The sequence below is a fragment of the Anguilla anguilla genome, chromosome 4 (genome assembly GCF_013347855.1).
Source record: "Anguilla anguilla isolate fAngAng1 chromosome 4, fAngAng1.pri, whole genome shotgun sequence".
Lineage (NCBI taxonomy): Eukaryota > Metazoa > Chordata > Actinopteri > Anguilliformes > Anguillidae > Anguilla > Anguilla anguilla.
The window spans coordinates 15,729,279-15,755,694 of record NC_049204.1 but is presented as its reverse complement, the minus strand read 5'-3'; the positions used below and the strand labels follow the sequence as shown (position 1 = coordinate 15,755,694).

The 26,416-nt window shown below is 36.8% G+C and overlaps 1 long non-coding RNA gene across 1 annotated transcript; it reads right to left on the bottom strand.

The window, feature by feature from the left end:
* Window positions 1-1,594: 1,594 nt before the first annotated feature.
* Window positions 1,595-22,274, bottom strand: LOC118224658. The gene is made up of 3 exons (XR_004764677.1): window positions 22,197-22,274; window positions 4,088-4,169; window positions 1,595-2,504 (listed from the first exon to the last, which is right to left on the bottom strand). It is a non-coding gene; the product is annotated as an uncharacterized LOC118224658 (long non-coding RNA).
* Between the last annotated feature and the right edge of the window lie 4,142 nt (window positions 22,275-26,416).

Sequence of the window (26,416 nt, the reverse complement as noted above, 5' to 3'; positions counted from 1 at the left end):
GAAATAACTGTATACAAAAGCAAACAAATGTTTCAGCTAAATGCTTTCATCACTGCTCTGAAAAGCTCTACACATTTTCCGCAGATAAGTATACAGCCAGATATGACAATCGCATCTTCCTGGTATGGATTAAATATTCTTAGTCTTATTCTGATTGGTTATTGGAATACTTGTACCAGCATGTAGTATGTGTACTCAGCTGCGATCTGTTGTCTCCTTTGAGCTTTTTTGTCTAATATTGATGCAATTGGAAGAAACTTAATTTCCTAATACTTCTTTCTAAAGAAGTTCTACGAGGGTAAGATATCTAACATTCCTGTTTAAAAATATGAGAAATGTATACATAATGTGCAGATAGAAATTAAATTTCAACTATAAAAATGATTGGCATTCATACAATGTCATATTTCAAATTCACAGGCAAAAGATCGTATTCTTCTAAATACTGTAGTATTTTTTAGTTTGTGAGTGTATGGCTTTGTTCAGATTCTAGGCTGAAGTGGCAAAAATCCTATATTTTTGGCTGCATGTGACGTTGTTCTCTCTTTCTTCTTACTGATCTTCCAAACAGTTGATTATGGTAAGTCTAAGGTCTGGCCTATGCCTCTTACTGCTTTTTTCTTATTTCTCAGCCTCATGATGGCTTCCTTGTCTTTTACTGGCACACCTCTGGTCCTCATGCTGGCAAACAAGAATAGCAGACTCCAAAGGCAATCAAAAGGCTATAATCAAAACTAGAGACAAAAAGCTCTCTAATACCTGCACTAAGGAAGCAATTGAGCACAGCAGACTAATCAGAAAAACTTGTGATGCCGTTTGTCCCAAACATTATAATCCCTTATATAGGGGGACTATTTATAAAAAATCTGCTGTAATTTGTACATGGTGAAACTAAAATGCATATTAAAAAAATGGATAATGTGCACTTTGATTACAAATCTAAAATTGTGGAGTACAGATCCAGATAAAAATTAAAAAACAATTATTAAGTATTTGTCCCAAACATTATGGAGCTCACCGTAAATTCTAACCCAATTCATTATTGCAGTCATTTTTAATGCATATGTTGAATCATGCTCATGATAGAAAGTGTCACTAAACAGTGTTTATTCTATTTGTATATCATTTCATAAATTTTAAAATAAATTATTAGCCAGATTTCAGTTTGAGATAGGGGAGCTAAAGTCCAAGGGCAACCGGCTGCCTTTCCTATCAGTCACAGCATGCATATTTTATAAGCTGTATGATGCTCAATGACTTCCTTGTCCAAATTGTCCATCATGGTGAGTTTCTGACCTTGTGAGTCCTTTCAATAGTTCTTCCCTTTTTTGCTGTTCTTCTGTCTCTCTTATCCATGTCCTTCTTTTCTGAAATCCTGAACCAGCTAAATGGCCAAATGGCACAAGAAGATTATTCCAAACACTACATCGGAGCCAAAGTTGTAATATTTGGCTAGCTAGATAGATAGCTATGCTATTCTAGAGTCACTTGTGGGTGTCAAATAAATTATGTTGTCTCAGTTCTTATACATAATTATTTGTGACTTGCTAGTTTTTAAAGTGAGATTATTTGAGTTATTAAGATTAAGATATTGCTGTTAAATTAGTTGATTTAGGGGAATTAGGAGTTTTATTCCAAGTCTTACAAACTGATGTTTCCATAAGTTGGAATAAATGTCTTTTCCATCTGTAATTTTGAGTATTGAAAAGAAAATGGCTGTTTATCAGACTCAAATTTAATAACTGAAACAATTGTTTGTCTAAATGTGTTGGGTCAGGATGAGCACATGGTGGCTTTTGTTCTGCTAGTAGGGCTGACATTATAATTATTGTTAGTATACACATGCTGCCAATGTCTGTAGTAAATATCTATGTATAGAAACTGGTTAGGGTATGAGTGTACCGGTTAAATGAAATGTGTCCTTATGTGTTTGTGGTAGGGTAGTGATCAATATATTTTGAGATGTACTATGATTTTCTACCACATTCTATTTTGTACATTTTGTCTTCTGACAGAAACATTCACCTTGCCCAAAAATAAGTGTGTTTCTAAAAAAAGTTATTCAATTAAAATTGGAGTCATGTAAAAAGGAAATTTCTAACTATGACACCCAGACCTGAATATTTCTATTGAAGTAGGAGGGATATGTTGGGTGAAGGTAGAGAAACTGGTGGGTGTTTGATTGTGTTGCATCATCTTTTTATTCCTTCATTACCCTTTATGACAGAGAGCTTACTGGCAGATTCTCTCCTCTCTGCTCTGTAATTGAAGAAGGTGAGATGGAATCGGGTAGGTATGTGCTGACATTGCTAAGTAGTCTGTGTGATGTATTGCTGGTAGGGTTTGTGAGAGAGGACAGGGGTTCTAATGGCTCCTTGAGATTTGTTGTACTGTAGGATGTTGCATGCGTGTCCAACTGTTCCAAGGTGGAGGGTGTAATTTGGGCAGTCTTCTGCTGAGTCTTGGATGTTCCAAGTATGGGCACTTGAGAAATGAGAAATAACCTGACGGGGAAACATAAAAAATTACTACATAGTTGTTTTCTACCCTTTTAAAAATGCACTGTATATACAGTGCCTATTCCTGATTTCCTCTATTATTGCATATTTGTCACAGTGGATGATTTCAGAAAAAATGTTAGACAAAGGGAACCTGAGTAAACAAAAACATTTTTTAAAATGATTATTTAATTACTTTAATGAAGAAAGTTATCAAACACCTATATCATCCATGTGACAAAGTCATTTTCCCCTTAAACTTAATAACTGGTGGCACCACCTTTAGCAGCCATAACTGCAACTAAATGCTTCCTATAATTTGATATCAATCTTTCACATCACTGTGGAGGAATTTTAGCCTGCTCTTCTTTGAAGAACCACTTTAGTTCAGACAAATGAATAGGTTTTCAAGCATGAACAGCTAATTTCGGGTCCTGCCACAGCATCTCTATTGAATTCCAGTCTGGACTTTGACTAGGCCACTCAAACTTTAATTTTATTTCTTTTCAGCCATTCAGATGGACTTGCTTTTGTGTTTAGGATCATTGTCTTGCTGCATAACAGAACAATTATGCTTCAGCTTCAGCTCTCAGACAGATGACCAGGTAGTCTTCTTAAGAATGTTCAGGTACAGAGCAGAAATCATGGTTCCTTCAATAATGGAGAGTCTTCTAGGTCCCGAGGCAACAACTTTCCCGATTATGTGTGACTGTTGGTATGATGCTCTTATTGTTAAATTCTGTATTTGCTTTATGTCTGACATAAAAGGACTGAAAAGTTCCACTTTTGTCTCATTTGTCCATAGAACATTATCGAAGGAAGGAAGGAAGGAAGGAAGGAAGGAAGGAATTTTTCACGGCACTGTATAACCAGTCACTACAGGTGCTCTCTAATGCTCGTATCCTGTTAAAATTCAATTCCTCAACTACCTGAATTGAAAATGTTTTTTGTGTAAGTTCAGACATAATTAAATGAAGCACACTAAAGTTTCAGTAACATGTACATGTCTGAATGAGAGTGTCTTAATATGCTCAATTGATAAAAAAATGAGATGCAACTGTTTCCTGAAGTGTCATTGTTCTGAAGAGGATATTATGGTTCTGAAGAGGATGTTATTGCAACCTAGTTCAACTGATTGTGCAATAGTTGTACTTGAGAAGGCTTAAAATGCACAGTGGCATGAGTTGGGATCAGTCTGGGAGAGCAGGGGCAGAGAGAATTCAGAGATGAAAATGAAAGAGACAGACTGTGGGTCTAGAACACAATGAAAACTGATGACCTGAAACAGCAACATTAATGTATTTGAAGGCAGACACTGTTTTTAGTCAGACTTTATCACAACTGACAGACCAGGTTGAGGGTCACTACTGTGTGTCTTGATGGTTGGGCATTGAGGACGACAACTAGAAAGGAAAGTATGAGGACAAACTTTGACTTGGCTTGGTAAAGCCAGTGTTAACATGTAATAATATACAATAAAAATAAACATGTAAGATATTATAATTAATAGAAAACTGCTAGTAATAGTAAATATAATTACTAGTAACAGTCTGGGAGGAACTTGCATTGGCGTTGCTAATTTTATTCACCTTGCCAAAGATTTTGTCCTTTTGAAGTTTTGCAAGAGAGACAGTCAGTATCCTTGGCAGAGGTGGCACCACATGTCCAAATCTGGCGGGGCAAAAGTTGTATTGTACAGACCCACTGGAACATAATTAGTCTTGACCTGTTAACAATATATGGCCCTGATTATATATATTTACTACCATTTCTGACCACAGTGAGTATGCATGTGTTTGAATGCATTATTACAATTGCATTATTTGAGCCGCCCATTGGGGAAAAACTGAAAAAAAATAAAATAAAATTGAAAAGAAAAAATGGCAACTTACAAACACCCACGCCTAATTTTGGTGTTCTGGCAAACTGTTCTACCCCTCAGGATGAATGACCTACTCAAACTCTAAGTGTGCTGTAAAGTTTTTCGCCCAATGCACACTAGGATAGGCTCCAGCACACCCTGCAACCCTGGCAAAGATAAGTGAGTACAGACAATGGATGGATGGATGGATGGATTTGAATTCATAACCCCCTAAAATAGCCAAAGAATTTGGTACAGTATTTAACTAATTAGAAAATAATTTTAAGTCATGTGCAGTAGGTCATATGATGGCAGGTGATTGGTTAGAAACTACCAATGTGAATACACTCTTCCGATACCATGTAAAATAATGTACATCAAAAACAAGTGAGTGCTTAATATCTGTGCCAAAAAGAAACCATTTTAAGACTTCAAACTGCCAATTTACAAGTTCAGGCGCAAGCCTTTGGCTCAAGCCTTTGTTTAGATTAATAAATACATAAATAAACAAAACATTCTTCTTCCCTATAAATGTAATAGTGTATAACAAAGTCAGAATGGAAAAAATGTTGTTCTAATGGTGGTGGAGAGAAGAAAATGAGGACTTCCTGTAAATGTCTGAGACCGGGCTTATTTCTTTGTCTTACATCAGAAACAAAACAAAGCCTCAGATATATGTCAATGATACTCCACCAAACTGTCAGCAGCAGATTGTAAGTGCATTTACCTTTCCCAGTGTATTAGCAGTATTCGTACCCTGTGGCGAAAAATAATAAATAAATAAATGCCGGATGTCAAGTGATTCATTCATTTTAATATTTTCCTGGTACTGTGTTAGCTTTAAGCCTTAGAATTGGAATTGATACTCACAGCTGGCTTTGTGAGTGTGTGTGTGTTATGCGTGTGACATGCTTGAATCGATGAATACATATTTATATGAATATATTTGTCTAGCTGTGACTGAAATCAAGAGAAGAATTATTCAAGCATTCAATTATTTACAATTCAGTTGCTGCTTGGACACACACTTTGTAAAGTTTATTGTGATAGAGCATCCAGTATCAATGGTCACAACCCATGAAATTAGTCAAGTTTTAAATCAATGCCACCTGCAGAAACTCCAGCAAGCTAAGCAATTATTCCAAACTTGCAAGGTGGGTTGAAATGCTGCTGCTTTTGGCAAATCCAAGCACAGCTTTTGTTCTGTCTTAACACATCATGAGAAATTGTATTCAATCAACATTTTTATTCAACTAAAAAATTAAGCGGATTAAAACACTTTGGAGATTTTAGTAATCACTGAAATAAAAGGAAACAATTTCATTTTGTTGGCTACACATACAGCCTGTTAATTTTATTTGCGAGAGTCAAAATTGAGTTTGCATGTGGATTTAATCAGACCTTAGTGAAAGATAGCTTCTTCATTGCTGTTTGAAAGGAAAATAATAATAAGAGGGTTTTTTTATATTTAAAAAACGTTCCAATGCATTGCATTCTCATTTCAAGTGATGAACAGAAACATTATTCAAATTTTAATGAAGATTTGATGTGCATGTGCAATTATATGTCAGTACATTTATTAAATTTAGTGATATATTTTACAGACATATACAGATTTTTTCAATGTTATGTAAAAGTATATGGGTAAAAGTGTCCCTGAAAATGACTTGTAAATGAAAATGCAGTTTATCAAGAAATGAATGATTAAACAAACACATTATCCTTTGACGTTTTCTGGGCTTACTGGTGATTTTTTTTCAGGAATTCAATCTGTGATTTCAGCAGAGAACATCCTTGAAGCTTATCTTAATTTATTCTCCCATCTTTTTCAGCATTGCTTTTTGATAGAAAGAAATGCCAATGTAAAGCTCCTGTTTAAAGGTTAGTTCAAGAAATACTGGGTGGTGTGGGCGAAGCCAGTTTTTAGAGCCACATGATTGTACAATAGGAAATCATCCTGGCCTGGCCTGTTCACACATTGATTCCATTGTGCAATAAACTATGAAAACCTAACAAAACACCAGCTCATTTGAGTAACCATATTGTTTCTTACAAGATGAGTATAGATGTTTAGCTTCCTTGATGGATAGGTTGCCATACTGGATGGATTTCCATCACCATGTTTTTTATATGTGTATATTCCTCCTGATCGCCAAAAGCAGACAATATATTCCCCTGTAATCCACACGAATGTACCGTGTGTGTGTGTGTGTGTGTGCATGTAAGATAATATAGATTATTTTAAGCTACATTCTTCTTAATTAGGAACATTAAAAAATAAAGGGAAAAAAGTAGAAAATTTGAACAGGGAAGATGATTTTAAGAGTCAAGTGTGAGAGGCACTTCTACTTTGGTGTCACATGCCAACTGAGTTTGAACATGTGTTTGAACCTCAGACCTGGGACTACAGTATGTTTACTAAGCATGCCTAAATTTCCGCCAGTGCCACCAAATTCTGTGTTGCAGCATGTTTTCAGTTTGGTGGGGTATATACCACGGCTGGTTATGTAAATGATCACAGCCGCAGCAAGTATATGTAAACGCACTGCCGGTATTTGAGATACTCACTCACTCACTTTTTTCGAATGTTAAAAAAAAAACGCAATTACCTTTGCTGCAATGGCCACCAGCCATGATAAATCAGCTGTAGTTGGTCACGTGCACACATTTCCATTCTCTCCTCCTGTTTTAGTCTCATTATTATCTATAAAACCCTGCAAATCTTTAGTAGATATGGCCCTCAATTTTTTTTTTGCAAGATGGCTTTCACCCTGTCTTCATAACTAATCAAGCAAACGTATCTAAGATAGCTTGATAACTAGATGCATCATCATGCATTCGAGTCTATGTCATTTTGAATGGATTTGTGTCCATGGGAAACAGTTAAATCAAATCAGCGTACAGTATATTTGCAGTATTTCAGATATTTCCACAAAGAACATAACATAACATGTCAGAGTTATTCAAGATAAAACATATTCCCCAGAGGAGTACCCCATCCTATAGCATTTTCTTTTCTTGTTTGCTTTCTTTCGTTTTAATTTTATCAGAAGCTCAGAAGACGTTGAGCAAACTTCTGTCCTGCCAATGAAGCACCATTTTCAGTTCGCAAGGAGGGTGCAAGTGGGTCCTTTTTGCAACATAATATACCATTTGTGAGCACTGGCCTACTAGCCCATGTTGATGTATTGCCTGTACCTGCCACTGATAGCTTAATAAGATACTCATTTTCCCTCCAATACCCTCATTCATTTCCTCCATCTATCATAACAAATGCTGTGCACCCTTTGTTGTCTTTTGTCCCTCCTCTTGATTTATTTATTTCCCTCCTCTTGACTGAACCCTCAACTTCTGCCAGATTCCATCTAAGCTTTGGTACCCTGCTACTGAGTGCTCTCTCTCAGTTACACAAGATGTTCTCATCTTAACTCCTGCAGCTCCATTTAACAAGACAGGGCGAAAAGAACAAAACAGTAAGGCTGTTCTCAAAGCAGTATTTTCTGCCAGCATCTGATTTTGAATCAAAACAACTCTTGCTGGCCATGGATTCTGCCTCAGGGCTGAGAACAACTCATATTGTGAATGGTACAACAATAAAATAAAAATGTTATTCAAGTGTTTCTTTATTACTTTGACATGAAATCAATTTAAATGTATGTATGAGTAACGGACACAAACTGTAGTTATCTCAGAGACATGCAAAATATACCGTTTTTTTTCCCCTATAAATGTGGTGCCGAACATGGGGTTGAGCAATTTCCACCCCAATTCTGAATGGCCAATGAAAATTATTTGGGGAAAAATATGCTAAGACATTTTAATTAATATGATGGGAAAAAAAAGTTTAATAGTGGTATACTTCTGCAGATAAAGTTTTCTTCCAGTTACGGACCAACTGACCTTTTCTATTTATTTTTGTTGTCTAATATTATATCTGGTATTAGTTTATATTGCTTTACTGTTCTATTTGATATACATCCTATGCTAATGCTAAATATTCAGAATGAAGATGTTTATTTAGTAAGGGAAATTAAATATTTAAAAAATTATGCTGTGGATAAAAGCATGAAAATTGGTACAGATGCCCCTCAGGTCATCCTAAGACATTCTGGAAGAGGTGCCCAGAAAATCATAAACAGGAAGTAAGTTACTGAACAAATTCAAAAAGGCTGCCTACTTGGTTGCCGATTGCCTCAAAAATGCATTTTTGGTGTTAGCTGGAACATTGCAATACAGCCCTAAAAAAAACATGGATTTTTAAAAAAAAATTATGTCACATTTTTAAAATTACAGTAACCAAGTTTCCATACTTTCAGGAAACCCTGCCTATTTCATGTGTAGCTCCACAACATAACAAAATGATTAGTTAATTTAGAAAGTTTAGAAGATTAGTAAAGTAATTAAAGTTTAATTAACAAAAATGAACTTTTTCAAAAATTAGAAATGAAATAAAATTTTCACCACATTACACAATTAGTTCTCAGAATTCTAATGGACAAAATGTATTTTTTAATATTTTTATATATTGTCTGCTTATGCAATTTAACCTCACACACAAGCAGGTCTGTTTCATCAAGTAAATCTGTCTTTTTGAAGTCTTGCTAAATCCACCATTGTATTTACAATACACCAATAGGTTCAAATGCAGGTGGCTTTTAAAGGTAATGAGAGATGAGACTCTGACTGATTCGTTGCATGTTACACTCAAGACACACCTCTTAATAAGTTCAGCCCATTTGAACCTTCCACATTAACTTAGCACTCAAATTATCTACCATTTAAGTAGCAAAAGTGGATTTGGACATGTCCTAAATGCACTTGCACCATGTGCTTTAGACCATGCTCTAAGATCATTAAAAAAGCCGTATGTAGCATGATTTTCAATTAAGGAACTTGCATGTGAGATTGTGGAAAAGCTGATATATCTATATTAGCATGCCAAGGTCTTTGTTACGTATCAATGCTTTCTTATATGCAGATATCATAAGTAAGAGTGCGTTAAAGGAATGAATGTTTGCATTTTACTTGCTTGCTACATAGACACACTCATAGTTGTAGGAATTGTGGTGCTTTTCAGGCAGCCATTTTGGATTTTTGTTTTCACAATCTGAATTTGTGTTAACCCCTTTGAGATGATTATACACATCCCAAAGATTATCAATACTAAATTGTGTGCTCATGGGAAGAACAAAAAGTGACAAATAGACCATCACCTCTTGTGTGTGTGTTCAATGTTTTTTAAGGATCATTGCCTGCCTTTAAAATCATTTACATACCTCTCACAAGTGAATATTAAAAGGTCACCCCATTTGGAATGTTTTGTGTGTGTGTGTGTGTGTGTGTGTGTGTGTGTGTGTGTGAATTCCTGGGGTTTAAAACAGTGTAAAATTATTTGCAAACATTTTAATAGGCAATTCTGGGAAGTTTGTTTCATGTAATTGTTTCACTGTCTATAAATCCAAATTGTAAAATAAGCCTGGTGTGCTAGCATTTAAGAGGAATATCACCTTTTGGAATCGTAGTACTTTTCGGGGAGCCATTTAGAATTCTCAGTTCAAAAAAGCCTTTCATGCATCAGAAATTTTGGGCACCCCTTCTGAAATGGTTCTGTACATCCCAAAGAGTGTCTGTACTAAATGTGGTGCTTTTATCTGCCGTGTAACTGTTTGAGCCTTTTTCAGCTTTATTCCCCCTACTAATTGAAAAGTCAGCTTTGCCATGCATTAAACATGCAACTTTAGCCTTTTATAAACAGCATAGTGATATCCATATTTATGCGAAAATGATTTAGTGTCATCCATTGGAGGATTGGTTTCTGCATATTTCAGACTTTTTCATGAGTGGGTATTATATAAGCAGAACACACATTGGGTTGACGAATTAAATTAATAGTTTTTAAAATCCAAGGGGAAAGATTTTGAACACTGTGTGAAATATGCAATTTGAAGGAAATTGTTTTGTTTTTTTTTTGTTTTGGTTTTTGTTTTTTTTCACTGTAGCAGGAAGCACCAGGAACTTGGTTCTGGAGGAGCAGAAAATACATTTCAGTAGGATTTATCATGGACGTTTGGGCCAGTGATGGAGTCTTGTTTTGAAAGCAGTTTATAAAAAGTTTGAATTTATATTCATTTAATGTGGCTATTTATTCTTTCATTCCTGATGAGCAGTGCAGTTGTGGAATCTTGTACAGTGCTATCATAAATTATTCACCCCTTGAACTTTTTCACCATTTTTTTGTCTTCCATGTTCAAATTATGTTATGCATTGAAATATGTTTGCCCCCTCACAACACAATACATTCAAGACATTTATGATGCAACAGTATTTTTATTCACTTTTTTTTTCAAAAATTCAAGACATTTCCTAGGAGCTGCTTCATGGGGTTGACATGCTACCATTTTCTTCAGGTTAGCTAGCTGTTAATTAGTTTCATAGCTAAGTTTCAAGTGTTTCACGAACAGTAGCACATCACCTATCTTGCCACTGATATAACTATATTTATAGTTATCTATTGTGGTTCAATATGGTGCAAGTGCACTCTATGAGCAGACACAGTAGGACAAATAGCTTCTTTTATGGTTTCCTCTTCCCATAATTTAGAGACTGTCCTTAGGGTGACGACTCGTGGCTGTTAAGAGAATCATTGGATGCTGACCCAGGGCACATGTGGGATGTGGAAATTGGAGTGGGGGAAGCCATATAAATTGGCGCACTTGGGGAGAGACGAAATTTTCATTGTAAAAAGGCCCTTACAAAGTATGTACAGTACAGACTTTTACAGTTGTAAAAACACAATTCCTAAAAAAATTTATGGATACCATATCATTGATATTAAACGAATGTCAACATACAGCTAAACTTTTACTGGAGCTTCATGGAAAAGGAGCCACGTGAAAAAGTAACACTGCCCATTTTTCATTCGCCAAGCACATTTTGTTACCATTGGTATGCAGCGTGCATACAAGATTTTCTATGCAGCAAATGGTGTGTTTTATTACAAAGGAGAGACACTGCTCAGCCTGAAAAAAAAATGCTTTGACTAAAAGCTGTATTACAAATTTTGCATATTTTGGCTGCCTTGACTGTATGTTTTTAGGGTTAGTAAGAGGTGCTTTATATCTTCTGAAAGATTTGTTTACTTGTTAGAGTCCTGGCTTATATTCCAGTGGCCTTATTGTCTTCTTTGGAATTGAATTCCAGAAGACTGACTGGCCACGCAGAACATTGGGTTTTGTAAATGGATTTCACCGCTTACAATTTTAACCTGAAACACTAAATTGAATCAGTTTTATTATCATTCATCCACCTGTTTTATTTCCTAAATTTGATTTTCTGTTTCCTGTTCCTTCTGAATTTCAGACATCTGCAGTGCTCTTTCTCTTCAATTCCAGACACATCTGAAGTTGCTGAACAGAGCCCCTGCTTCGTCCATAATGTCATTTCTTTAATTATAGGATGACAATGAGACTTCTTCCAGCCTTTACATGATGATGCTCATTTCTCTGAGCTATAGGAAATGAGGTTACATTTTATGTAATAAAAATGTCCTTTTTTATCAAAGGAACACATGACCAGTCTGCAGGAGTCATGAAAGGACACATTTTAGTCAGTCTCTGGATATCAAATAAGAAGAGTGGAGCTCAGTGTGCACACATATTTCTTTGTTGTATCATACTGTGTAACATGGGAAGCTGTATCTCTGAGAAATACAAGGTATTGTCAATGACACTTTACTTTCCAGCAAATGTAGAACTATGTACAAGGGAAAATGATTTCAGATTTTTAAAAATTATAATTATTGCTTTAATTACCATTGTGTTGTTATGTAAATACTTATGGTACCTCATATTGGCAGGTGGACTCTAATCCAAATACTGATCAGTCGAGATTGGATGGTTTTATGGTGGTATGTTCTTAAGCCACATTGACTTTTTCCACTATTAAGCCAAAAGTCTAATTATGTATTTATTGGAGGAGGGGTGGTGAGGCGGCAGGAGGTGGGATTTGGGGGGGGGGGGGGGGTTAGGGGTTTTAACTAAGAGAATGGCTGTGTGTAAAATATTCATGAATTATTGTTATTATTCAGCATGCCCAGCATTTTACGACGGTGCCACATTGTGATTTAAATCCTCTTTTTTTTTTTAAGTGAGACCTCGTAAAGGATATGAATTCACCTCAAAATTAAAATAAGCTTACAATTACAACCCAGTATTTCACTACGATCAAGCAGTATAATGCAATTCTGCCTACACTTAAATGGTGGGCTCTTCTCCAGATAATCAATGCTTTAGCTCACCACCATGGATGAAAAGCTTAGCTGCTTCCATCCAGAAATTTGCATTCATGGTGTAGTCAATTGATTCCAAAGCTGATTTCACTGCAGACATTAGGACATCCTGGTTGCTGCGTATTTTGAAATCTACAACCAGCAACTTCTTCAGCCTTCACCACTTTGTCACAGCTGCCTCCCTAGTTTTCATGTAACGATTTAGCAATTACAAATTAAGCTTCAGTGCACTCACATGGAGCACTCTGCAATAATGAGCACTAATTGTCTTGAAATTGCCATATAATTAGCATTTGAAATATGTCTAAGAGAATTTTACTTTCAGAACTGAGGAGGTGATCTTGGATTTATTCTTGTACTTAGGGTTTGGTTAGGTGACTGACAACCCAAAGAGGCGTAACAGAACACATTCTCACTGGAAAAGTCTCACTGAACAAACGTATCGGTTCCAAATGCACCTCTAAACCAAAGCTATACTACAATTATGGACAGGAAGGCCATAACCATGACATAAGTATAATGTGATTGGGGAGGGTACAAGGGCCTGAATATCTGGGATATCTGCCAAAAAAAAGTCTCTCAGCAGAGCTTATTCGTGTTTTTCCAACTATTCAGAAAAAGAACTTTCCAAAAAATTAAAAATCAACAAGCTACACAGCAGCACTAAGGGTTATTCAGATAAAGCAGGGTAGTGTGATTCAGGTTTCTCTCTCTTTAAATCCACCATGATAGAAACTTACCTTTATTGAACAGAAAGGCAACTTTTTTATTTTATTATTATTTTTCATTTTAATTTGTGGGTCATTTCATTGACTGGCAGTACCCAAATATTTTTGTTGTCTTTCATGATGCGTTTGAAAGCACAGTGACTTTGTATGGATGCGCTAGGATGCAGTCTAGGATCAGATCCTTACCATTACAATGCAAACTGTGGCCAGAAACCCCCCTTTACTCCTTCCATGCACAGCACAGTTGGTGGACTGTGGGGTGTAGAGCAGCCAGTCAAAATTCACTTTGGAGAAGGCTGTGGTATTGCCTGCATATTACTAGATTAACAAAGGATGAGGCAGCAATAAAATTAGCCTACAAATACAAATAAGCATGAGAGAAAATTGGGCTTTGCAAAAAATGTTTACAAAAAAATGTACCGTTATTTGTGGTGTACCCCTCCAAATGTACCCCTCCTATATATCACTTTTGGTTATTGCACCTCTTAAAGGAAGCATATTTTCATCATGAATAATTTGTCAATTTGCTTCCATCACAATTTGCCTTCTTGGCATTCAAAAAAAAGTGTAATCCTCATATCTGTTTGAAATATCCTTTGACCAAGTAAAATCATGCTTGGGAATCTCTCTACAAGTCTATTACGTTTCACATGTGTTTGCCAATCCAGCACAATATCAATGCTTCCGCTTTCCAGGGCCATTGTTGTGGGCCTGCTGGATGCCAACATGGGCAACAGGACAATGCTTTCAAAAGACAAAACTGTCTCCCAGTGCAGCATGTTTAATTACAGAACAACACTAGATACGCAGTTCGTATTATCCTTAGCCATAGTGCAGATATTCTGTTTTTATATACTGTAGAAAAATTGGCTTTAAATTCATTCTTGTAATTTTATCATGTATTATGTAAAGACGGCTTTTACTCTATTGTCCTTTTTCAGCTGTCATAAACATCTGTCTGAAACATTGTTTGCACTTTGCTTTTACATTTTACCTAATCCTCTCTCATACTCCATTACTATTTAGTAGGATACTGCCGGTGGGGTAAGAAATTAAATAGAGGAAGGGAAGGACTAAAGTTAATTAAGAAGGAACTTTGAATAATGTATGATCTGATGGTACTTTGGGAACTAAATCTATTTTTTATCTTCAATTTCCATAAAGAGATTGTCATAACTTGCTCGGTGCACATATGGGTCCTCTCCTCGGCAATTACTTGTTAAACAAAAGGGAAGGGAGAGGACAGGGAAACAAAAATGCGAGAGTGAATATTTTAAACATCCATTCTCATTGTGTATGTGTGCAAATGCATGTGGTGGGTACTTTAATAAGCTCTGTGAAGAGGAAATAAAATAGTTGCATGGAGCAATTCGTTTAAACACAGACATCAGCGTCCTCCTCCAATTTGATTTTAAAATGATCTCTTAAATGTGTCCCTCAAATTAAACTCCAAATGCATTACTAATGTGGCATGTGATCATGTGAAGTCTCAAAATTTTACTTAATTTTGCAGGTCATGGTAATTTGTTGATGAGACAATCTTTAGAGAATGTTCATCTGTAAGTATGATGAGTTCAGATTAAAACAGTAGATTAAAACAACAGACTACAAGAAATGATTTAGAACTTTTTGAATTATTCTTAATTTAAAGTTTTGTACACCACATTTCAGCTGCAAGCTTGAGAAATTGTTCAATAAACTGTGCAAGTCAATTAACAACTCACATAACACTTCACTACACTGTGCAACTCACTCTGGCTCCCCTGTGCTATACCCTGCCACCAGGGAGAAAAACCCCTCTCTGCCAACTGGGGGAGAACTACCTCTGGGAGACTTCCACAATCTCAAAAACAAACAAACACGGAAAAATGGTGGGATGTAGTTTGGTCACTCTACTAGGTCTCCTTAAGTGAAAAAAAAGTCCTTCAGGGTCCAAACCTCAGCAGCCGAACGTTTCATGTAATCCCCTGGCCAGCAGGCAGCTTCCAGGAAACACTACCTTGCTACTTCCGCCTCCAGTCCAGGATTTCACAGAAGCTGCACTAGCAGTGAACAGTCAAACAGAGCCATGGTGTCAGCCCTCAAACCAAGGGAGGTATTTCACAAATCAGGATTACTGAACTAGCTGGATGATTGCACCGAGTAAAACCTGGAAACCTGGAACCCTCCCAAATCTGGAACATGGACTGAAGTAAAGAGCTGTTAATTCAGTAATCCTGCTTTGTAAAACACCCCCCCCCCCCCCAGGTCCCAACCTGGGATCACACACCCCACAATTTACTCACCGTGGATTTTCTTTACATGGAACCTAGCTCCCACAGTGCATCCAGTCTGGGTTTTCACCTACACTGTCATGTACTGGCTGTCTTGCTGCTTTTCAGGTCTCTACTTCTTCCACCATCTACTGCTGGACCACTGCCAGCTGCGTTCACCGTCCACTAACACACCACAGTTAAATACATTAACACACTCACCTATCCAAACCAAAATAAAAGTATAGCGACCATAGCCAGCTGTCCAATGAAACCCAAAACCCCACCCCTAAATCCGGGCACATCAAAGCTCCATCTATTCCCTTGTCATCTCTCTCTCTAACTGCACCTTTCCTCCCTCTTTTATCATATCTTGCTTCCCTGATTACAATTACTGGCACCCCCGGTTGCTCCCAGCCCGGCAGAATGGCAATCCCTCAGTGCCGCGATTAACATTGCACACGCTCAACCCAATTCCTTTGTTACCCGCACACCCAACTCAACTAATGTAAGCCTGTCAGGCCTACTGCTGAAAGATATATGTATATACAGTATATACCTTTCAGCAGTTTTTACATGCATGTATGTTTGGATGTTTTCACTTTGCAGCTTAAAGTGACAATCACATTTGATGCAATAAAAATGAATTGAACACATTTAAATGATATATATATATATATATATATATATATATACTGTCAATCATCTCATAAAACAGAAACTGTCCTTGAAGAAATAAAATAGTCTTAGTGTTCTTTGACTGAGGCCAGATTTATTGACTGTGTTTTTTTTTTTGTTTTTTTTCAAGCAGTTCAGTCAGTTTCTGTTTTAATCTTGTTGTCATAGAGCAATAATCTGTCAATGGCTCAGATCATGCCCACAGCAACTGACAGATTTCAGTTTGATATTCCTTCAGTTCTTACTTAAATGAAATTGACGTGCCACAGGGATCGATTCCGGGCATTTTAATTTTTCGATATCCATGTTTCCCCTCGGTTAGTTTATTCACAAACATAAAACTATTTTGTAAGACAATGATAGGTTGCAATGATCACCTCCAAGTCTTTCGGGCGACCTTGGTATTTTAGACCAGTGCAGTTGATTAAAGTTGATTAAAGTTGGTAAAGCTAAGGTTACTCTTGTTCCTCGCTTTTCACAGTTCTTGAATTGTTTGGGTATGACCAGAGCTTTTTTTTTTCTTTTCTTTTCATATGTAGGCAGCAGTGCAGCATAATGGCTTTAAAACTGAGGGTTGCAGGTTTGAGGTTCCAGGTGGGGCACTGTCATTACACCTTTGAGCAAGGTGCTTAACATGAATGGCTTCAGTAAACATCAAGCCATTTAAACATGGTATCCAAAGAATGTGAGGTAAGTAAGTTGCTCTGGATGAAGGTATCTACTAAATGTCTAAATCCATTTCCATCTTAGGGTTGGGGGGGCGGGGTGTCTGGTTTACAGTGGTCAACAATGTATTTACATTGGGAAAATTTAGTAATTAATTAAAATGTTCCTTTGATGTTTCTTAATGAATAAATAATAATTAGCAATGCATAAGTGGCATTCCTGGGACAATGACCTCTATGTAAATTAAATAAGAACAATAAATATGTTATGAGACCGTTTGGGGAATGCTTTATTATAACATGCTCATAACCAACAGGGAATATAACCAGAATGATCCCTTGGTGTTCTCAATTAACATTCTTTGATAACTGGGTAAATACTTTTAGCTGAAATTGAGTTTAATATGAGGACATAAAACATGAGTCTGTAATAAAACTGCCAGCACACATTTCTGCAAGATGTGGGAGTGCCTACACACAGACTTCGCTAACAGTACTAATATCAGATGCACATTGCTGTATATGAACATTATATTTGCTCAATAAGGGTTTTGCTTTGTGTTCTTTCAGAAAGGTTGTCTGGTTAATGTCAATGACACGTGGTAGCAATGAGCAGAGCATTTGGAATATTTCATTATGTGTTTCAGATGTTCCCACTAGTTGGGTGCAGTTTAAAAACCCTAGTTCAAAATCTTCTTCGCTGTTTTCAACAATATGGCAATTTTGGATTTTTAGTTAGGACAACGCAAAAAGTCACAAAAAGCTTCTTCTTGCAGCTGAGTAAAATGTATTTAAAAACCTTGGGTTTTTGTGCAATTGTACAAGAATTAATTAGCATGCGGTATAATTATGCTCATTTTTCAACAGTGGAAAAAAATTCTAATTAAGCCACAGGATATACTGTATTGATCAACTGGAAACATAACTTGAGAAACATTTATTTTTTAAGTGCAATGGCAAAATTACAACATTCACTATTCCCATTATCTAGTTGTGCAAAACATCCGAAGCTACTGTATCAGAAAAAGAGTTGCTAATCATCTTCAGGAAAATAAAGCTTAATGTGCCAATGGAAATTTTTCTGGTGATTTGTCTATTAATACTAAATATGTGGTTTTATAAGTTTTAAAATTTATTTTTTCTTTTTTATTTTCATCAAAAAATGAGTTCATTCAGGTGGTTGCAACTGATAGTAATATACATAGAACTGTGACTAGACATCAGAAAAAAACATTTTGCCCATTCCCTGTATGTACTTTGTGTTATTGAAAAGGAAATGCCCGTTTTAAATAAAATGGTCTTTCTTTGCTCTCACTTTACATTATTCAGCTTTGCGGTTATGCAAATAATTATTTATTTTTTTTACATTCCACTGTGACATGTTGAAGTTCCATTTCCCGCCAGGCGCGATCCCCAGGAACCGATGACACCATTAAATTATCTTCTTGAAAAAGGTAATTTATACCGATATGCTTTCGGTAGACTGACTCCTTTACATACAAAATTCCCTTTGGTGATTTAGGGGCTTTGTAATCAGAAGCATGAAATTCATTAACATGTACAATTGATCTGGGAAGCTCAGATGACGAGCTTGGTGCATTCTTGATCACGATACTTATATAACTGCAAAGGAATCCTTTCTCTTCTGTACCTGTGAACAGGGGTGCTGTCAGAGATCTTTGGTCCCGTGCAAAGATCTGACATTGGACACTACCACCCCAGGCCACCACATCCCTGTAGATCTAGAGCAACCACGCCATATTTTTTGAGGGCCCATCTCAGTCAGGAGACCCCCCCCCAACATGGTATTGCTGCCTGTGAACTATTCAGGAACTCAGGAAATCTGTTCACCGTAAAGATACATGCCTTACAATGTCCCAGCCAGGTGGCTTTTATTTAAATGGAGAACACATATAGACCTCTTCAAGTTAATGAAAGTCCTTTTAATTATTCAGCAACTACTAAATTAAAATATATCCTAATCTGAAGAATTCAAATATATCCTAACATCCTACTTTGTCAAATAGAAGGATTCTGAAGCATACAAGTACATGTATTTCACAGAAGACATGCATCTCTTACTTCCTAGTTTCCGCCCTTCATCATCGATGGCTTTGCTGTTCTTGAGATTGAAAGCTGGTTGTGTGCCATGTCTTTCATTTTTCATGTAATGGAGTTTGGAGTATGTGTTGCAGGACACATGCTGTGCATTGATTTGATTGCCAAAATGGAATGCATATCTATATTATATATTTTTCTGAATAAAAACACACTTTTTATTTAGAATAATAACATTTGCTTGAATTGGAGCTTCACACTAAAAGCTTGTCACATGAGCAATTACTGGATAAAAATAAAATTGTGAATACCTTAATTTAATTATTAAAATGTTTGAGGACTAGATACATTTTCTGCAATATTGCTTGGGCTGTCACAACATTGTCTCTTTGCTATTCTCATATATTACTTATATGGTACTTTCATCATCCTTAAAGCATAGTCCACACAGGTATTAATTGGCAAGGAGGGGATGTGAATCAGTCATCAGTACTTAATAATCATTTAGTCATCCATTAGCTTGCATGTTATTTGAGAATTATCAATCCTCTCCCCAACATCAAGTGCTTCTTGTCTTCATTTGTGTGATAAAATATCCCCCAACGCAAACACATTGATCATTGTCACTTTTATATTTTTATATATTATGTTTATTTTATATATTTATATTTATATAGTATTTTATATTGTATTTTTAATATTTATATAGTACCTTAGAAACCAAACAGGCTGAGAGCAATAGTTATTCACAATTCCACCTCCTATCTTTCTAGCACACAAATGGCAGCTTCTCTTCATATGATTTGATGCGTACTTCACTGGGTATTTTCACCACTACTCCTTCCCCTCCAACCATGTTGTATCTGAAATATTTAAGTCAGGTTTTGCAGTGTCACAGTGACTCCATTTAAAGGTAAAGTTCCAGGTTTTATGAAAGTCAGAATTTGAAGGCCTAAGTCCCTAGAACCACACTGATATTTCCTCCCTCTGTCTGACACCCTTGCAATGTCTTATTCACAAGAGCATGTGCCAACCTGAGAGCAAGTATTTTTTGTGCACTCTGTCACCTATCACTACAGCTAGCCTACTGATTTTCTGTACATGTGCATTTGACACATTTGTTATAGTGACTTGTATTATGGTAAAAAAAAAATTTACTTGAAATTTTAAACATCTTCTAAAGAACCAGGAATTGGTATATCCTATGTAAATATATATTCTTTAAGTTTTGTACTTTTTAGCTTGTGAGCCAACATAAATAAAAGCATAAAGAACATGTCTGGTAAGCTTGAAAATCAAATATTTCTGTTCTATGTAGTCAGATTTTTCAGCCAAATGGTATATAACACAGTTCCAAGCAGCCATTTGGAAAATATAATTTGATACAGGAAAATCATCATTCCTCAAATCCTCACATTACATTTGAGTGATAGGGATGCAGCAGGCAGGATATTTATGCCTCCTGTCTGGCTCAGAGAGCTTCAAATGTGTGTCCTCTTGGGTTGATGGTCAGCTCTCAAGTTCACTTTATCTCGGCATGTTTTCACACATTTCATTCTAGGGTGGCTGAAGAATATGGAACACATTTACACCTTGGAAAGTGAGAGGCTTGGATATAGTGAAAGATGGTGTGGAACATTTTTCAGTGGATTGAATGTTGTGTGTTTGGTTGAAGGAACAAAAGTAATTTACTCATTTACTTCCTCCTCCTCCCCCCATCCCCCACCCTCCCCCTCCAGTCCCTGGTCCGGGTAGAATGATCACACATATGGTAGATGCACAAAGTATCACTCATTGGTTGATACTTAAGATATTCATTCATAGTAAGACTTGTACAAGTCAGCTATTCTTTCCCTTTTCTGATCTTATGTCTTCTTTCTTCTCTCTTTGAGGTAATTGAGATTTGGAGAACAGTTCCATGCAAGCCATGCTCTTGCAGATTGTATCACCTCTTCCGATTCCACTTATAGTCATCTCTTATTTATCCACAGAGCTGGCTGGTGGCAAAAATGGTCTATGTGGTCTTTTAGGATGGGCCACACAGGTTTTAAATGTTTAAAAAAATGTTTTAAGACATTTTAATTGTGCATGTAGTCTATGATCAGCAACAAATCCCCCCCCCACCCCCTCCCAGTTTATGGCCACCAAAAACCTAGAGCCTGTGTCCCTATAATACACATTTGGAGGGGTCTATTTTAACACAATTTCAAATTGACTCATTAGTATCATTTTCAAAATAAAATTGTATGCTGATGGCTGGTGTGCTCCATGTTCATTGGTACTTTTAAACATTTTTGATGCTCATTGCAAAGTTGAGAAGTTGCTTTCGCAGTAATTGCATGAATGTACAGATGTCAGTGACCCAGATGTACTAGGGGCTACTCCAAGTTCAATTACATACTGTTGAACAAAGATGTATTTAATTTGTTGTTTGCATACTAATTTGGTTTTGGAGCGGTTGACTAGGGAGTTACACAGGGAAACTTTGGCTGTTTAAGATTTTTCCTGGTTACTATGTACTTCATCCTAAACATTGGTAAACTGTAAGAAGTATCCTCCCCTCCAAAGAATCTTTTCTACAAACATTCATATTCTTATTCATGGTCAATGTGGTATTAGATGTGTAGATTCACTGACGTATGGCACAAGCCTATATTGCCAGGGTCTATTGTATCTTCTGGGTATATAATGTGTTGAAGAATAAACTTAATTTGTAAGCGTCTGATTTTCAAAGGAGCAATGGAAAACATATAGCACAAAGAAATGGATGATGCTGACATGTCTCTATCTGCCAGTGCATTAGAAGAGCATATGTACAAACAGGACAACACATTTTGAAACCTCAGTCTATTCAATATATTGTTACATAATACGATCATTGTATAATGTTATTCAGAAAAAATGACATTTAATTACCAGATGCAGCACTACTGATGTTGTTTTAATGGTATCAAGAGAAAGGCTCTGCGGTTTCTTGAGAAAAAAAATTATTAATTTCATATTGCTTGAAAAGTGTCATTTGAAATGAAAACCACTACTGCAATCATTTGCTGCCTTGTGTTAAAGTACATGTATGAATATATGTATGTTAATAATAATAATAATAATTATTATTATTATTATTATTATTCACTTAAAGAGCCCTATCCCAAATCTGGCACAAACATACCTTGGCATAAGTTGTTAATTTGGTCCTTGGCAAATGGAATATTTTTCATCTCCGCCTGCCTTGTTAATTTCCTGGTCTGCAATAAAAAATAATTTGCATCAACATGGGCTGGGTGGCGTAACAGAGGGTGTGTCAGGACAAACATTTGGCGCTCTGCTAATTTAGTTTCAAATACCGTTTTTAATTTTTTAACCAACCAATGCCGCCTTATAGCTCATATGCAAACACCGCTATTTTGGTTGTGTAAATTCACACATATGAACACGAGGCAGACAGAAGATCACATAAGACTTTTGTATGGCTGTTGTAAGAGAGACATCTACTTGTCCCAAATTGTATAAAGCCCTTTTCGTACGGGACTCCTTTTGTGTAGGGACTACATGTAATTTTGCATTCACACTAGCTAAATGATGTCTGTAATTCAGTTGAATTTACTCACCGTGTCCTGCATACAAATGAAAAGGACACAGGTATGGTTAGCATAACTTAATATTTAAGCTAATATTAACATAACGTGTGTGGCACTGGGTACACATAGCAAAGTTGTGCTTTGGATGCTGGCACATACGTGAGCATCTTGGCAGTGACTGGAGACAAACCAGAGACATAAAATTAACAGAAAAACTCAAATGACTTCGGTATTGCAAAATGCAGCAGGTAATTTCATCAGGAATCTGTACTTAGCAAATGTCATGGCAGATTCGCATAGGATTTCTAAATCATTGGACCTCCTCATGTAATACTGATCCCAAATCAGAAATGATAACTTTAGCTAATTTAAATAATTTAAATTCCTTCTTTGGAATGGTTATTTTCATTACTGTTACAATGTTTTTGAGCAGGTTGCTCTCATTCGAAGTGGCCAGGATGACACCAAACCTCCACTGCATACACAGGTAATATATTTCTCGTAAACCACACTCTACAACTTTACAACTGTTCTGAATGCATGCTACAGTGTCTAGTAACAAAATGGACTAAATTAAGCTTGACGGGCCTTAATTCACCGTTGTCAACAGTTAGTGGTAGGTTTTGACAATTGTGCCTTGACAGGGAAGATAGAACCTTTGAGTGTTTAGTTTCTACCACTTTCCATTTAGTTTCACTTACACAGACAAAACAAGGGTTCATTTCACTCTGTGCACGCTGACTAGACACTCAGGACTATGACTAGGCTGCTTCAAAACTTTCATTTTGTTTCCTTTCTGCCATTCAGATGCAGACTTGATCATTGTTGGTCAACTTGCTGCATAACCAAAGTATGCTTTAGCTTCAGCTCAAGGATAGATGACCGGACATTCTCCTTAAGAATTTTCCGGTACAGGGAAGAATTGAATGTTGCTATGATCTTCTCAATGTGAAATGCTTCATTTGCTTCATGCCGGACATAATGGGACCAGTGTCATCCAAACAGTTCCACTTTTGAGCCATCTGTTAATAGAACATTATCCCAAAAGGCTTAGGGATCATACAGGTGCTTTTTTGCAAGTGCAAGATGAGTACTGATGTCTCTCTTGGTTAGCAGTGGTTTCCACCTTGCTACTCTCCAATGAATGCCATTTTTGCCCAGTCTCTCTCTTATTTCAGAGTCACAAACACTGACCTTACCTGAGGCTAGAAAGGCCAGAAGTTCTGTGGATGTTCTTCTGGTATCTTTTGTCAATTCATGGATGAGTTGCAACTTGGTGCCCTTGGAGAAATTCTGGCAGGGAAGATTCACTACTGTTCCAAGCGTTATCCATTTTGAAATAATGGTTCTCACTGTGGTTCAGTGAAGTTCTGGGGTCTTACAAATGGCTTTGTAACCCTTTCCGGACTGATATATAACAAAAACACAGACAACAACAGCAGACAGAAATCAAATAATTTTGAGGCAAAAAAAATTCACAACGGAAATCATAGTTAAGGGTAGCATTTTATTTTTAATATTTTGTCACTAATATTTTATGTGCATTTTAGTGCATTTGTGTGCATTTTAGAAAGCCGAATGCATGGTGTGAATGGTCCTATATGTACATTGTGTGTGTTACAATGAAAGACTGCTCAGTCACACTGAACAGAGGTAAAGCTATGTTGCTTTTAGCAAGCCTTCTTTAACAGTCATGAGGGTAATTTGATAATTAAACTGTGCATTCAATCATAAACTCTTAATGAGTGGAGAGAAGGGTGTGTGTTACAGATTTTTTTTTTTGTTTTTACCACAGAACAAGGCGCAGTGCCACACCTCTTTCAGGTTTCTGTTGATTTCGTTAAGCACATTTTTTTTTTCATGGAAAGACAATGGAAGAACATGGCAAATGAGATTATTTATCATTTTCAAATGCTTGTATCTGTAAGATGTCATACAAGTTGTTTTGTTTGGTTTATAAACACGCAGTGATGGAGTACTATAATCTACCTTTTTGTATACTTCTGTGTAGTGCTTCCATTTCTGAAAAATAAATCACTTGTCCCATTCTCCACAATTATTTGTCAAACTAAATTATGTTTTGCCTAAAGGGCAGTGTGCAGAGTAGTATGGGTTCCCAATACTCAAAGTACAGCTAACATTATGGCCCGCAATTTAAGATAGTAGGCCATGTATTTCTTTGCAAGCACTTAAGTATAATAATCCAAAACACAAAGACCCTCTTTAAAAAGAGCATTTTTGATGAATGCTATTCCTTGTTTTTTTATTTTTCAGGTGCAATTACTGTAGATGAAATTCACCAATCATCAAGCTACAAATGAATGCTACATTGTCAAGCACAACCTTTCGATGGTTCCCATCCTGCTGTTGTACCACCAAATGACTGAATGTGGCTTTTTCACAATCTTTACTCAGAAAATTAAACCCAAGTCACAAGAGCCACATTTAAAACCGCAAGTTTGGTCAGTCAAACTGAGACTGACCTATTTCCCCAGTCACCACTGTTGCACAAAAATATGTGAGAGAATCAGAATTAGATCTGATAAAATGTATTTGGATAATATAGCATCAAATCGTGCTGAGGCACAGATGGAATCGCATACAAAGTAATTCAAAATGGTGATCTAGCTGGTTAATACTTGTTATAATCCTAAAGCTAATAATAGTTTAGGGATGTGACCAGTATCCCCGTGACAAATGCAGCTGCTGCTACAGGAACAAGATCATTTTAAATTGGGGGGGGGGGGGGGGGGGTGCATGGATGCTTTGATTTAGTTCCTGCGCATATGTTTGAAGCAGCATAATGATGAGAATGAATACTGATGCTGTGACTGTGCAGCACGTGAGGGGAATGTGAGACCGTGATATGAGGGTGGCGGTCTCCCCCGCTCACAGACGAGAGAAAGACCATCTGCGCAGACACGGATGGCCCTTCGCTTTTTTCAGCCCTTGGCAGAGACCGACATCCCCGGCACTGCCGTGTCACGGCCGGCTCGGCGAAAAGCTGCGTGGGTGAACTCAATCCACTGATCGCATTGTGCGCTGACTGTGAAGTCTCGTTCGCCCCGAACCAGACCCTAAGCACTTCAGAATACGGAAACTTCCAGATTACTGGACTGCAAAGGGATGTACGGGAAGAAAAGAGAAGCTGCATATTCAAACAGAAAATTAAATAAGCATAAACCAGGGTGGAGAAACAAATCGATCTTCAACACAGGGTGGAATTCATTCTTATGAGCAACAAAGCTTTCCCTTTTACATTGAGTACCTTGCACAAAATGAATGAATATGCAGCTCACCTGACAGTAGACATACTGTCTAGCCTTTAGAAGACAAAGCACTGGCCTTACTTAATGGCCACTTTTCTGTGGTCTAGAGAAAAGTCTATGCTTTCATTGTATTAAATTTCACATGAACAGCCTATACTGTAGCTGATTGAACATTGTAGTTAAAATTGCTATTGCAAAATACACAAGCTGTCCTGGGCTGGATTTGTCTCACTATACCATTTCTGTGCAAAACAACACCTCAGATTCTTCGTTGTAGCCTGCCAATTCTTTTAAGCCCATTGCATATTTTTCCCACTATGATTCAGAGCAGAAGACACAATTCCTGAAGCAAATTTGTTTAGGAAACTACCAGACAATTTTTCTGGTAAGTGACATTTAGTTTATTAGCTTGATATTATTTGTTCATTGTTCAAAAGCTGTGGGCTTTTCCAAATTTGTTCATTTGTTTTCACATATTGCAGTTGAAACAGAAAAGCTTTTTTCACTTCCAATCACTCACAAGGATTCGGTAGAATTAATGA